The sequence below is a fragment of the Aethalodelphis obliquidens genome, unplaced genomic scaffold (genome assembly GCF_003676395.1).
Source record: "Aethalodelphis obliquidens isolate GAN/ISIS:26980383/991018 unplaced genomic scaffold, ASM367639v1 scaffold39, whole genome shotgun sequence".
Lineage (NCBI taxonomy): Eukaryota > Metazoa > Chordata > Mammalia > Artiodactyla > Delphinidae > Aethalodelphis > Aethalodelphis obliquidens.
The window spans coordinates 545,919-561,589 of NW_020837983.1; positions in this window are offsets into that span (position 1 = coordinate 545,919).

Below are 15,671 nucleotides of genomic sequence, written 5' to 3' on the forward strand. Positions count from 1 at the left end.
AGCTTTTCCCAGAGCACAGAGTGCCTCATTTTTGCTCTTCACCCTGAACTCCTTTCAGGGGGTGTTGAAAGTCAGCAGCTGCAGCAGCTCATGATTTAATCCTTGTAGAGGTACATGGCAAGTGCTGATGGCAAGTGCCAGTTTTTAGTTGACACTACCATTGTAAGCTCTTGAGGTCTGAGACTTTATCTCATGACTGTTATATCTTGAGGGTCCAGAACTATACTAGACAAATTGTTGATGCTCAATGAATCTTTGGTAAAAAAATGTTAGTTGAATATAGTGTATATAGTATATAGTGTGCTATATACTGACTTAAAATTCTGGTTAAGGAAAAAGAAAACACCCAAAATTAATGCTTCCCTGCTGACAACCTGACCCTATATTATAGAAGAAATGATTACTTTGTTGTTACACTCTAAACCTCTTCACAAAAGAATGGAATGTGAACATTTCTGTTCTTTGAATATCTTCATTTCTTAAGAGAGGAAACAAAGAAAGACTGACTACAAGTTAGGAAAAGCTAATTGCATCTTTTGGGAGGGAAAGTGTGCAATGGATCATAGTGTAACTAGGAAATTATTGATAAATGATTACTACAGAAATGAAACTGCAGGGAAATAAGTCACTTCCCAGAAGACTGTTGTAGTGAATCCATGCAATATTTCCTTCTTGATCCTTCCTGGAAACAGCAGAGTATGGACTAGAGGTTTGATTATGCTAAACACAAAAGTGTGAACAGAAACAAAAACTGGTGACAGACATAGCAGAGAGGCCATGGCAGCAATCTCTGACTCCATGTTGGCTGGTAGTTGATTAAGACAGAGTCACAAGGAAGAGCAATTGTTTGTATTTGCCATGATGATGACAAGTGACCTACCTGCACAGACCCCAAACATCTTAGAGAGGGTCCTTACTTTTTGTCAGCTCCTCAATAAGAAGGTTTCCCCTGCAGTTACACTGGTTATTTTGAAGGCATATGAGATCTTATGGAGATGAAAACAGGAAAAGAAGAAAAATGGTAGGATTTTTCTCATTCATTTGAACTCTCATTTGCTCTTTATTTTGTTTCTTTTTTGTGGGTTGTATTTGCTTCACCAATTTTCCAACCTTTCTGAATTTCTTCAGTAATCTGTTTCATTGTAACTTTGTGCTCACTGAGTATCATAACTGGAAAAAATCTCTATCAACTTGAAAGGTAAACAATGGTAACACATTCATTTGTATTTCTTTGATGATTTTCGAGCTGAACACATACATGTTTTGACAATTTCCTTCTTCCCCAGAGTATAACCCATTCATGTCATTTGTCTTTTATTTCCCATTAGAGCATTCTCATTCTTCTGAAAGCTCAGTAGTTAAGATCATAGACTCTCTAGAGTTGATTTCCTGAGCCTCACTCTGGCTCTGTCACTTGTTATAGACATCAACACCCAAGTTACAGAGTGATGGTATGCATGAGTTCTCATCTTTAAAATGGGGGAAGATAATCATTGCTATGTCTCAGAATAGTTGTGAGGAATAATTAGATAAAATATGTTAAGAGCTTATAGCACTGCCTGGCACATGTCATTTATTATTATTAGGTATTTAAATATTAAGTTTGTAGGTCTTTTATTCTAGCAAATATTTTTCTTCATTTGGTTTTTGCCTCTTTATTTCATCTGAAGTTTTGGCCTTCAAATGTATTCAATTTTAGGTAGTTAGATTTGTTGATCTTTATGTTTTCCTCCAATACTTTCATGCTCAGAAAGTTTCCCTCAACCACAATTTTTGAAAGAATAGATTTTCATACACAATTTATAGTTTTCATCTTCCCTTTACTACTCTTCAATCTCCTGCTATCTGGCTTCAGTCTTCTCCATTGTTTTTTTCACTTATTTTTGTTTTTAATTGTGGTTAAAAGTATACATAACATGTACTTTACCATCTTAATCATTTTTAAGTGTACAATTCAGTAGTGTTAAGTACATTCACATCATTGTGCAATCTCCAGAACTCTGTTCATCATGCAAAATTTAAATTAAAACCCATTAAACAACGACTTTCAATTCCCCACTTCTAGCCCCATAGGCAACCACCATTATACATTTTGACTCTATAAATTTGACTGTTCTACCTCCTGTAAGTGGAATCATGCAACAGTTTGTCTTTTTATGTCTGGCATATTTCTTGTAGCATAATATCCTCAAGACACATCCATAATATAGCATGTGTCAGAATTTCCTTTCTTTTTAAGGCTGAATAATATTCCTTTGTATATGTATACCACATTTTTTCCATTCATCTCTAGATGGACATTTGTGTTGCTTCCACCTTTTGGCCATCATGAATAATGCTGCTATGAGCATGGATGTACAAATACCTCCTTGAGACCCTACTTTCAATTATTTATATACCCAGAAGTGAAAATGCTGGACTATATTGTAATTCTAATTTTTTTGAGGAATTGACATACTGTTTTTCATAGCTACTGTACCATATTACATTTCCACCAACAGTATGTAAGTTTTCCAATTTCTCCATATCCTTGCCAACACTTTTGTCTCCATTCTTTTGAAACTGCTCTAATAAAAGTCAACAATGATTTCTTTGTGAATACATCCCCTGGAAACTTTTCAGTTTTATCTTGTTGGACTTTGAAATACAACACTGTCAAATACATGCTCACTCTTGAAAGTCTCTACTCCCTTAGTTTAACTTCCTTGATGTTACTCTCTTGATTTTTTACCTTGTGATGCTGACAGTTTTCTCTCGATTTCCTTCATGGACAACTCTTTTAATAAGTTCTAAAGCACTGGTGTTCCCAAGGGTTCTGTTCTTGTTTGCCCTCCTCATTTTAGACACTATCTCTAAGTTATCTTGTAAAGACAACCCATGTAATGATAATTCCTAAATATATTTTTACAACTCTGATCTTACTGAAGCCTCATGCTTAGAAGTGAACTCAAGAACAGGAAAAAGGTCACTCTGGACCAGAAATGAAATAGAAATAAAAAATGGAGACAGCAGTTGATGACTCTGGCTTGTTGGGATCTGAGTCTAAATCAAGCAGTGGTGACTGGAGATTGAGTTTCTAAGGGGGAGAGGAAACTAAAAATGCTCCTTGCAAGGCAGGGAATGGAAGCTTGTCTCATTAATTCAGATTTGTACTGGATGGGGGGTTCCCCTCTAGAGTGAAAGGATACCCAGAGCTAAGAAATATGAAAAGCTGCAGATCTAAGGAATAAATACAACATTAAGAACAGGAACTGAGCTAGCAACCCACTGGCTGTGTAACCAGATTTACAGAATCTTCAATTCATTCAAGGCAGTAACTCCAAGCTTCCAATAAAAGACCTGGTTCTGTATTAAGGCAAGGAGTGGTGGTGGCAAATGCAAAACTGCTAGACAAGTAGGGGTACACATAGAAGGAGACAAAGAAAAATAAAAACAATAAATTCCCATTCATACTGAATCTAAAAACTAAATTCCAAAGTTTTTTTAAAGAAAATCTAATATTATGGAAAGAAGCTAATAAAAATGCATGGTTATAATAAAAATAAAATTATAAATTTTATAATAAAATAAAATTTTATTTTATTTGTTCTCAAATAAAGTTATAGAACAACATATACGTATTTAGGGTGTTTAAAAAATAGACTAAAGACATAATGTCCATTTAAATAAGAGGAAGGTACTAGGAAACAAAGGTTTGCAGCAAGAATGAAACAAAAAAGACCCACTTAGAAAAATTAAAAATGGAAAAAGTATTTGGTCATTAAAATTAAAAATGCAATTAAAGAGATAAACAGTAGACTATAGATATCAAATAATGGATTAATGAATTCAGAAGCACTAATGGACTACTATAGAGGACTTTTCCAGAATCCTGTAAAGAGAAACAAAAAGTTAAAAAGTGCAAAAGAGAAATTAAGAGAGAAGAGGAGAATAGCTGAAATGGTTCCAAAATTTTTAAGTACCAAAAGAAAGGATTGAAAAGAATAGCTTAGAAAAAAAAGCCATGAGTTTGTAACTGAGTAGAAAAATCTGTGTACCCAGGAGTATAAATAAAAATAAACAATACATTCACATCTAGACACATCATGCTTTAACAGTTTCAAAGACAAATAAGTAATGCTAAAAGCTATTTGAAAAGACATTACAAAATACTAGCAAACAGAATCTAACAGCATATTAAAAGGATCATACACCATGATCAAGTGGGCTTTATCCCAGAAATGCAAGGATTCTTCAATATACACAAACCAATCAATGTGATACACCACATTAACAAATTGAAGGATAAAAACCATATGATCATCTCAATAGATGCAGAAAAAGCTTTTGACAAAATTCAACACATATTTATGATAAAAACTCTCCAGAAAGTAGGCATAGAAGGAACTTATCTCAACATAATAAAGGCCATATATGACAAACTCACAGCCAACATCATTCCTAATGGTGAAAAACTGAAACCGTTTCCTCCAACATCAGGAACAAGACAAGGTTGCCCACTTTCACCACTATTATTCAAGACAGTTTTGGAAGTTTTAGCCACAGAAATCAGAGAAGAGAAAGAAATTAAAGAAATACAAATTGGAAAAGAAGTAAAACTGTCACTGTTTGCAGATGACATGATACTATACACAGAGAGTCCTAAAGATGCTAACAGAAAACTACTAGATCTAATCAATGAATTTGGTAAAGTAGCAGGATACAAAATTAATGCACAGAAATATCTTGCATTCCTATACACTAACGATGAAAAATATGAAAGAGAAATTAAGGAAACACTCCCATTTACCATTGCAACAAAAAATAAAATACCTAGGAATAAACCTATCTAAGGAAACAAAAGACCTGTATGCACAAAACTATAAGACACTGATGAAAGAAATTGAAGATGATACAAACAAATGGAGAGATATACCGTGTTCTTGGATTGGACAGAATCAACATTGTGAAAATGAATATACTACCCAAAGCAATCTACAGATTCAATGCAATCCCTATCAAACTACCACTGGCATTTTTCACAGAACTAGAACAAAAAATTTCACAATTTGTATGGAAACACAAAAGACTCCGAATAACAAAAGAATCTTGAGAAAGGAAAACAAAGCTGGAGGAATGAGGCTCCCTGACTTCTGACTATACTACAAAGCTACGGTAATCAAGATAGTATGGTAATGGCACAAAAACAGAAATATATATTAATGAAACAGGATAGAAAGCCCAGAGGTATACCCACACACATATGGTCACCTTGTCTTTTATAAAGGAGGCAAGAATATACAATGGAGAAAAGACAGCTTCTTTAATAAGTTGTGCTGGGAAAACTGGACAGCTATATGGAAAAGAATCCAATTAGAACACTTCCAAACACCATACACAAAAATAAACTGAAAATGGATTAAAGGCCTAAATGTAAGGCCAGACACTATAAAACTTCTAGAGGAAAACATAGGCAGAACACTCTATTTCATAAATCACAGCAAGATCCTTTTCGACCCACCTCCTAGAAAAATAGAAATAAATCCAGAAATAAACAAATGGGACCTAATGAAACTTAAAAGCTTTTGCAGAGCAAAGGAAACCATAAACAAGATGAGAAAACAACTCTCAGAATAGGAGAAAATATTTGCAAATGAAGTAACTGGCAAATGGTTAATCTCCAAAATATAAAAGCGACTCATGCAGCTCAATATTAAAAAAACAAACAACCCAATCCAAAAATGGGCAGAAGACCTAAATAGTCATTTCTCCAAAGAAGATATACAGATTGCCAACAAACACATTAAAGGATGCTCAACATCACTAATCATTAGAGAAATGCAAATCAAAACTACAATAAGGTATCACCTCACACCAGTCAGAATGGCCATCATTAAAATATCTACAAACAATAAATGCCAGAAAGGGTGTGGAGAAAAGGGAACCCTTTTGTACTGTTTTTGGGAATGTAAATTGTTACAGCTACTATGGAGAACAGTCTGGAGGCTCCTTAAAAAACTAAAACTAGAACTCCCATATGACCCATCAATCCCACTGCTGGGTATATACCCTAAGAAAACCATAATTCAAAAACAGACATATACCACAATATTTATTGCATCACTATATACAATAGCCAGGACATGGAAGCAACCTAAGTGTACATCGACAGATGAATGGATAAAGAAGATGTGGCACATATATACAATGGAATATTAGCCATAAAAAGAAACGAAATTTAGTTATTTGTAGTGAGGTGGATGAACCTAGAGTCTGTCATACAGAGTGAAGTTAGTCACAAAGAGAGAAACACATACCGTATGCTAACACATATATATGGAATCTAAAAAAAAAAAGTTTCTGATGAAGCCAGGGGCAGGCCAGGAATAAAGGTGCAGACGTTGAGAATACACTTGACCCAGGGCAGGGGAAGTGTAAGCTGGGACGAAGTGAGAGAGTTACATTGCCATATATACACTACCAAATGTAAAATAGGTCATAGGAAGCAGCTGCATAGCACAGGGAGATCAGCTTGGTGTTTTGTGACCACCTAGAGGGGTGGGATAGGGAGGGTGAGTGGGAGATGCAAGAGGGAGGAGATATGGGGATACATGTATACCTATAGCTGCTTCACTTTGTTATACAGCAGAAACTAAGACAACATTGTAAGGCAATTATACTCCATTAAAGACATTAAAAAAAAAAAGACATTACTTGCCAAAATATTACCATTATATTGACAGCAGACTTTTCACTGGCACTAATATGTCCCAGATAATAATGGAATATATTCAAAGAGCTGAGGAAAAATAACTTCCCATCTAAAATGTAGTACCCAGCTAAACTATCACGCTATTATTCAAGTGTGATGGCAAAATACAGACTTGCTCACACATAAAAAGATTAATAGAATTTCTTGTTCTCAGAGCTACAATAAAAAAAGCATTAAAGTTTGTGCTTTAACAATAAGATGGTATGTTAGCTAGAGTTCTCCAGAGACACAGAATCAACAGGAGATAATAGATTGATGATAGATAGATATAGATAGATAGATAGATATAGATGTAGATATAGATAGATGAGAGATAGATAGATGTTTATTATGAGGGGTTGGCTCACATGATCATGGAGGCTGAGAAGTCCCATGAACTGTGGTCTGCAGGTTAAAAGGTCAGGAAAGCTGGTGGTGAAGTTCCAGTCAAAAGTTGAAGGCCTAAGCATCAGAGGAGTCAATGATATTTCTCAGTCCAAGTCCAAATGCCTAAGAACAAAGAGCACCAATATTTGATGGTAGGAGAAAATGGATTTCCCAGCTTAAGCAGAGAACAAGTTTGCCTTTCCTTGATCTTTTTGTTCTATTCAAGATCTCAGCAGATTGCATGATGCCCACTCACATTAGTGAGGACAACATTATTTATTCAGTCTACAGATTCAAATGCTAATTTCTTCTAGAAACACTCTCAGAGTCACACCCAGAAATAATGTTTCACCAGCTTTCTGGGCATCCTTTACCCAATCAAGTTGACACATTAGGTTAACCATCATAGACGGTGAACTCAGAATAAAGGTGAGGCACAAAAATTTCTGAGTTAAACTCTAATTTGATAACATGTAGCTGGAAAGATCAAAATCGCAGAGTAAGAGGACACGGAACTCACATTCCCCACAAACACATCAAAACTACATCTATATGTGGAACAATTCTCACTGAAAACTAACTGGAAACTGGCAGAAGGACTACTGTACAACCAAGGCTGTAAGAAAAATACACGTAATCAAGTAGGAAGGGAAGAAAAACAATTGGGTTAAGACCTGTGTCCCTGGGAGGGGACTCAGAGGAAAAGGGAGATTGCATGGTGGACACTTGCCTAGGGGAGTGAGCACGTCAAGCCACAGACTGGGAATCTCAGTCCTTGGATTCTACAGAGAGGATACAAGTCTTCTTGGCTTCTTGGAGAACTGCTGGGACAGAGAAGGCCTGGAGAAGACTGGACTCCACTCATGAGAAACATGTGTGTACTGACTAGCCCCAGAGGTAGGGCAGAGAGAGGTCTGCTCTAGCAGATGCCAGAAATCTGGGAACTGCCTTGCTGCATGCCCTGGCCCAAGCTGCACAAATGCTCTGGCCCTGCTCATGCCAAGCCATGGAATGGCACTAGATCTGGGGTGGCAGGGTCCAGGGACAACACTCAACCTTGAGATGCAGAGGTTCACCATACCCTGGAGCAGAGCCTGGGTGGAACTGCAGCAGCCATTGGTGCTTACTCAAGCAGTGGCCGAGAAACAGTCCATTTCCAGACAACAGCTACTCTACCACAGCCCAGCCCCACACCCCCGTATAGGCAGAGAAACCACATGAGCCCTGACTCCCCTGTAGAGCCATTCCACAACAGGGTAGGATGGCAGAGGCTGGGGACAGTGCTCACCTATGAAAAAGAAAGGGATCTTTTCCTTGAGGCAAGATGGAGAGAGGTCTGCTCTAGAAGATGCCAAGTTTCTCATGACTGCCTTGTCATGTACTGCAGCCCTAGCCTAGCAAAGGCTCTGGCACCCCTCACTCCATACCACAGTGTGGCACTGGATCTGAAGCAGCCATGAGCAGAGTAACTGTGGACTGGGTCTGAGCAGAGCTGCAGATGCCTACACAGGCAGCCCATCTGACCTCTGTATGTGAATGGGCTTCACTTCCTTCAACACTCCCCTCCTGTGGGGCATAGATCCCAGCGCAAGGAGAGGAAAAAACCCATAGGGAACAGAGCCAGATCAAGCTCGACCCTTAAAATTTCTTCTTCAGTATCTTGGGATCAGACACCACCTTTGACAGGATGGTGACATCGACTGAGCAGAGAGAAAGTCTTGCCTCATACCCAGTCTGGCTTTAGCCCCTCCATATCCAGCTCCACCTCCTACCAAGGTGATAGCTGTTGGCAAAAATGAGGAAAAGTGTGACAGCATCCACATGAAATCAGCCCTCTCACCAAAGGCATTTGGCATATGCCGTCTGCATAGGGATACTCCCACATAAGAACAACTCTTCTAGACCTGCAAAAGGTAAATGTTTCACCTAAATTCATAGAGGCAGAGAAAGTTAAGTAAAAATGAAAAGGCAGAGGAACTACTCTTGATTGAAAGAGCAAGAGAAAAACCCTGAAAACAAAAATAATGAAACAGAAATTTTTAAATTACAAGATAAAAAATTAAAAATATTGATAATAAAAAGTGTTAACTGAATTAAGAAAAATAATTGATCTAAACACTGAAAATTTTAAGAAGGAACTAGAAAATATAAAAATGAACAAATGAAAAATGAGTAATTCAGTAACAAATAAAAAACACACTAGAAGGAATGAACAGCAGACTAAGTGATATGGAAGAATGCATAAGTGATCTGGAAAATAGAATAATGGAAATCACCCTATCAGAACAGCAGAAAGAAAAACAAATTTAAAAAAAATGAAAGCAATTTAAGAGATCTCTGAAATAATGTGTCCAAACATTCTCATAAGGGTTCCAGAAGGAGAAGAAAGAGAGAAGGGATTCAAAAATGTATTTGAAGAAATTATGGCTGTAAACTGCCCAAACCTGGAGAAAGAAGCAGATATCCAGGCACAGGAAGCACAGGTCCCCAAAAAGATGAACTCAAACAGACCCACACCAACATATATCATAATTAAAATGGCAAAAGTTAAAGATAAAGAAGGGATTCTAAAGGTAGCTAGAGAAAAAGAGTCATTTACAAGGAAATACCCATAAAACTATCAGCTAATTTCTTTGCAGAAATTTGCAGGTCAGAAGGGAGTGTCATGATATACTCAAAGTACTGAAAGAGAAAAGCCTGCAGCATAGGATACTCTGTCCAATAAGATTATCATTTAGAATAGAAGGAAAGATAACATCTCAGACAAACAAAAACTAGAAGAATTCAGCAATTCTAAATCTACTCTAAAATAAGTGTTGTGGGGTCTTTTCTATATGGAAAAGAAGTAAGAATCTATAGGAAAAGGGAAATCCCAATTGGAAAGGGAAATATATAGTAAGGATTGAAGACTACTTAACTAATCCAGTATGTAGATTAAAAAGACAAAAAACTGTAAAATCAATTTTAACTGCAATAAACAGTTAAGGGATAAGAATGAAGATGTAAAATAGGATATCAGAAACAAGATGTGGGGGAGGGGAATAAAAAGTGTAGATCTTTAGACTGTATTTGAACTTAAATGACTACCAGTTTAAAACAGTAGCTATAATTATGGGTCAACATATAGAAATCCCATGGTAACCACAAATCAAAAACCTACAATAGATACACAAGAACCAAAAAGAAAGGAATTCGAGCATACTACTAAAGAAAATCATCAAGCCACAAGGGAAGAAACTAAAAGAAGTAATGAACAGAGAAGAAGTACAGAAACAACCATAAAACAAGTAATAAAATGACAATAACTACATATCCATCGATAATTACTTTAAAAGTCAATGGACTAAGTGCCGTTATCAAAAGACAAGGTGGCTAACCAGATTAAAAAAGCAAGACCCTTCAATATGCTGCCTAAAAGAGACTCACTTCAGAGCTAAAGACACACACAGACTGAAAGTGAGAGGATGTAAAAGATATTCCATGCAAATGGGAACAACAAAAAAACTGGGGTAGCAATACTCATATAAGACAAAATAGACTTTAAAACAAAGGCTATGAAAAAAACAAGGAAGGGCATTACATTATGATAAAGGGATCAATAGAAGAAGAGAAAATTACACTTGTTAACATATTTGCACTCAATACAGGAGCACCTAAATATATTGATATAAAGTAAGTAGTAAGAGACATAAGGGGAGAAATTGACAATAATACCATAATAGTAGGGGGACTTTAACACCATACGTCTATCAATGGACAGATTATCCAGACAGAATATCAATAAGGAACCAGTCGTCTTAAGTGACATAGTAGACCAGTTGAATTTAATAGATATCTACAGGATATTACATCCAAAACATTAGAATTAAAATTCTTTTCAAATGTACCTGGAATGTTTGCTGGGATAAACCACATGCTAGGGTACAAAACAAAACAAGTCTCAACAAATTTAAGAGGATAGAAGATATATCAAATATTTTTTCTAATCAGAACAGTATGAAACTAGAAATCAAATACAGAAAGAAATATGGTAAAAGACAAACAAGTGGGGAGTAAACAACATGCTACTAAAAAAAGTCCCTGGGTCAATGAAGAAATCAGAAAAGAAACAAGAAAATACCTCGAGACAAAGAAAAATGAAAATACAATACTCCAAAATCTATGGGATGCAGCAAAAGTAGTTCTAAGAGGGAAGTTCATAGCAATAGAGGCCTTACTTAAGAAACAAGCAAAATCTCAAATAAACAACCTAATCTATCACCTACAAGAATTAGAAAAAGAAGAAAAAACAAAGCCCAAATTCAGTGGAAGGAAGGAAATAATAAAGATCAGAGAAGAAATAACAGAATAGAGATTAAAACAAACAAACAAAAAACACAATAGAAATGATCAGCAAAATCAAGAGCTTGTTTTATAAAAGATAAACTAAACTGATAAACTTTAAGCCAGGAAGAAGTAAAGGAAAAAAGAAAGAAAAAAAGAAAGAGGACACAAATAAACAAAATAAATGCAAGAGGAGAAATAACAATTGATACCACAGAGAACAATAATAATAAGAGAATACTATGAACAGTCACATGCCAACAAATTGGACAACAAAGCAGAAATGGACAAATTTCTAGAAACATAAAACCTGCCAAAATTGAATGAAGAAGAAACAGATAATTGAGCAGATCTATCACTAGCAGTGACATTTAATTTGTATTAAAAAAAAATTCAAGCAAATAAAGTCCAGGACTGGCTGTCTTCACAGGGTAATTATACTGAACATATGAAGAAGAATTAATACCTATTCTGCTTAGACTATTCCAGAAAATGAGGAGGACAAAACATTCTCAAATTCATTTTGTAAGGTTACCATTACCTTGATATCAAAACTAGACAAAAAAAGAAAATTACAGGTCAATACCTTTGACAAATATAGATACAAAACTCTTCAACAAAATATTAGCAAACCAAATTCAACAATATAAAAAAAGGATCATTCATCATGATCAAGTTGAGGCACAAGAATGCTTCAACATTCTCAAATCAATCAATGTGATACACCACATTCAAACAAAGGAAGAAAATCTCATGATCATCTCAATAGACACAGGAAAAGAAGTTGACAAAAATTCAACATTCATTCATGATAAATACTCTCATCAAAGTGGTTATAAAGGTAACGTATCTCAACATAATAAAGCCCAGTTAAGACAAACCCACAGCCAACATGACACAGGTGAAAAGCTGAAAACCTTCCCACTGAATTCAGGAGCAAGGCAGAGATGCCCACTCTCACCACTTCTATTTATCATAAGTAATGGAAGTCCTAGACACAGCATTCAGACAAGAAAAAGAAATAACAGGCATCCAAATTGAAATGGGAAAAGTAAAACTGTCACTATTTGCAGATGACATGATACTTTATATAGAAAACCCAAAGTCTCCACCCAAAAACTATTAGAACTAATAAATGAGTTCAGCAAAGTTCCAGGATAGAAGCTGAATGTACAAAAATGTGTTGCTTTTCTATATACATTCAGAAAGAGAAAGTAAAAAAGAAATCCCACTTAAAATTGCATCAAAAAGAATAAAATACTTAGGAATAAACTTAAACAAGGAAGTGAAAGATGTAAATTCTGAAAAATATAAAACATTGATGAAGGAAATTAAAGATCATAGAAAGAAATGGAAAGATATCTTGTGCTGTTGGATTTAAAGAATTAATATTGTTACAATGGCCATACCACCCCAAACAACCTACAGACTTAATGCAACCTCTATCAAAATAACCATGATATTTCCCACAGAACTAGAACAAATTATTCTAAAATTCACATGGAACCACAAAAGACCCTGAATTGCATAAGCAATCTCGAGAAAAAAGAATAAAGCTCAAAGCATTACTCTCACAGACTTAAGAATACTAGAAAAAAGTAATCAAGCCAGCATGATATTGGCACAAAACAGATCCATAGATCAGTGGAACAAAATAGATGGCGCAGAAATAAGCCCACACATCTATGGTCAATGAAAATAGAACAGATGAGGTAAGAATATACAATGGAAAAAGACAGTACTGGGAAAACTAGACAGCTACATGTAAAACAATGAGATTAGAACTTTACCTCACACCATATTCAAAAATAATCTCAAAATATATTAAAGACCTAAATGTAAAACCTAAAACTATAAAAATCTTAGAAGAAAACATAGGCAGAAAAATCTTTCATGTAACTTTCATGTAGCAATATTTTTTGGATCTGTCTCCTTGGGCAAAGGAAAAATAAGTAAAAGTAAACAAATGGGACCTAATTAAACTTAAAACCTTTTGCACAACAAAGGGAACCATCAACACAGTGAAAAGACAACCTACTAAATGGGAGAAAATATTTGCAAATAATATGACCAACAGGAGGTAAATATACAAAATATGGAAACTGCACATACAACTCAGTATCAAAAAAAACAAACAAACCAGTCAAAAAATGGGCAGAAGACCTGAATAGACATTTTTCTGAAGAAAACATAAAGATGGCTAACAGGCACATGAAAAGATGCTGAATATCACTAATTATTAGAGAAATGCAAATCAAAACAACAATGAGATATCACCTCACACCTGTCAGAATGGCTATCATCAAAATGTCTACAAATGACAAATGTTGGAGAGGATGTGGAGAAAAGGGATCCCTTGTATGTTGTTGTTGGGACTGTAAGTTGGTGCATCCACTATGGAAAATAGTGTAGAGATTCCTCAAAAAACTAGAAATAGTAGTGCTATATGATCCAGCAATTTGATTCCTGGTTACATATTGAGAAAAAAACCCACTAATTCAAAAATGTACATGCACCCCAACGTTTATAGCAGCACTGTTTACAATAGCCAAGATGTGGAAGCAACCCAAATGCCCATCAACATATGAATAGGTAAGGAAAATGTAGGAGAATGTGTACGTGGAATATTACTCATCCATAAAAAAAATGAAATTCTGCCATTTACAGCAAGGTGAATGTACCTAGAGATTATTATGCTTAGTGAAGTAAGTCAGTCAAAGAAAGACAAATACTGAATGATATCACTTATATGTGGAATCTACAATATAATTCAAGTGAACGTATATGCAAAACAGAGAGACTCACAAATATAGAAAACAAATTAGTGGTTACCAAAGGGATGAGGGAAGAGAGGATGGGAAAATTAGGGGTATAGAATTAAAAGATACAAACTACTATGTATAAAATAGATAAGCAACAAGGATACCTTTTATAGCACAAGAAATTATGGCCATTATTTTATAATAACTTTTAATAGGGTATAATCTGTAGGAACACTGAATCACTATGCTCTACACCTGAAACTAATATAATATTTAAATCAGCTATACCTCAATAAAAAACAAACAGAAAAACATTTGATAACATGTAATATTAAATATGCTTGAATAATTATAAAAACATAAGTATTTTTAGTTTTTAAAAGGTAAAATGGGAACTAAAAATGACAAGATTGTGTGAGAGAAAGTGTTCAGTGGGTAGTTAAAGCATCCTAAGGAAATTCTCAGGATGAGAAAAGAAATACTGAATAACAGTAGCTCTGTTAGAAAAATGTATGATGTGTAAATTTTGTAAATGTTGTACTGCATATCAACAGGGTGTTTTTTTTATTGCTGAGTAGTTATCTCATTGTGTGCATATACTATGCTTTGCTGCTTCAGTCACCAGTTGATAGCTATTTGAGTTGTTTTCAATTTTTTGCTATTATGAATAATGCTGCAATGAACATTTATGTACAAGTCTTTGTGTGAATTTCTGGGTTATGGCAAATTTATGTTTAACTTTTAAAGATGCTTCTTAACTGTTTTCCTAATGGATGTACACTTTTACATTCCCTCAAGTCACGCATGAGAGTTCTAGTTCTTCACATTCTCATCAACCCTTGTTATTGTCTGTTTTTTGTTTAGAACCATCTGAGTGGGATTGAAGTTATATAGCATTAATTTATTAATCATTTATTTAATTATTTAATTTTAAATGTGCCCTTTTGAATTAGTAAAATCTTTGAGAAACTGACCATGACCCCTCCCTAGGTCTCTGGACTCCTAAATCTTTAATCTACTATGTAGTGTTGTTTTAAAATTTATGATATAGCCATAATTCATTCATTGATTCATTCATTAATTGATTCTTCCATTCAACAATGATTAATTGAATACCTACAATAGGTCAGGCAAAGTTCTGGGATAAAAAGATGAGTTAACATGATTCCTGCCCTCAAAGACTTACTAACCTAATTAGAACCATGGACCTAGATAGTAAGAGTTACAATACAATGTAATAGATGCAAATAAAGTACAAAACGTACTCATTTTCTGGTCTAGTTAATATGTCAAGGCCTTTCAGTTGCCGTTTTCCTCGTCATGAGAACATCTTTCTCACATGCTCAAGGTTGATTTCTAGTGGTAAGGGAATTAGGTTGGAATGAGGAGCTTACTCCCAACAACACTATGGTGGGCTTCATATTTCACTTTACTTTAGTCCTTAATCAATCAAAGCTACTATATATAGG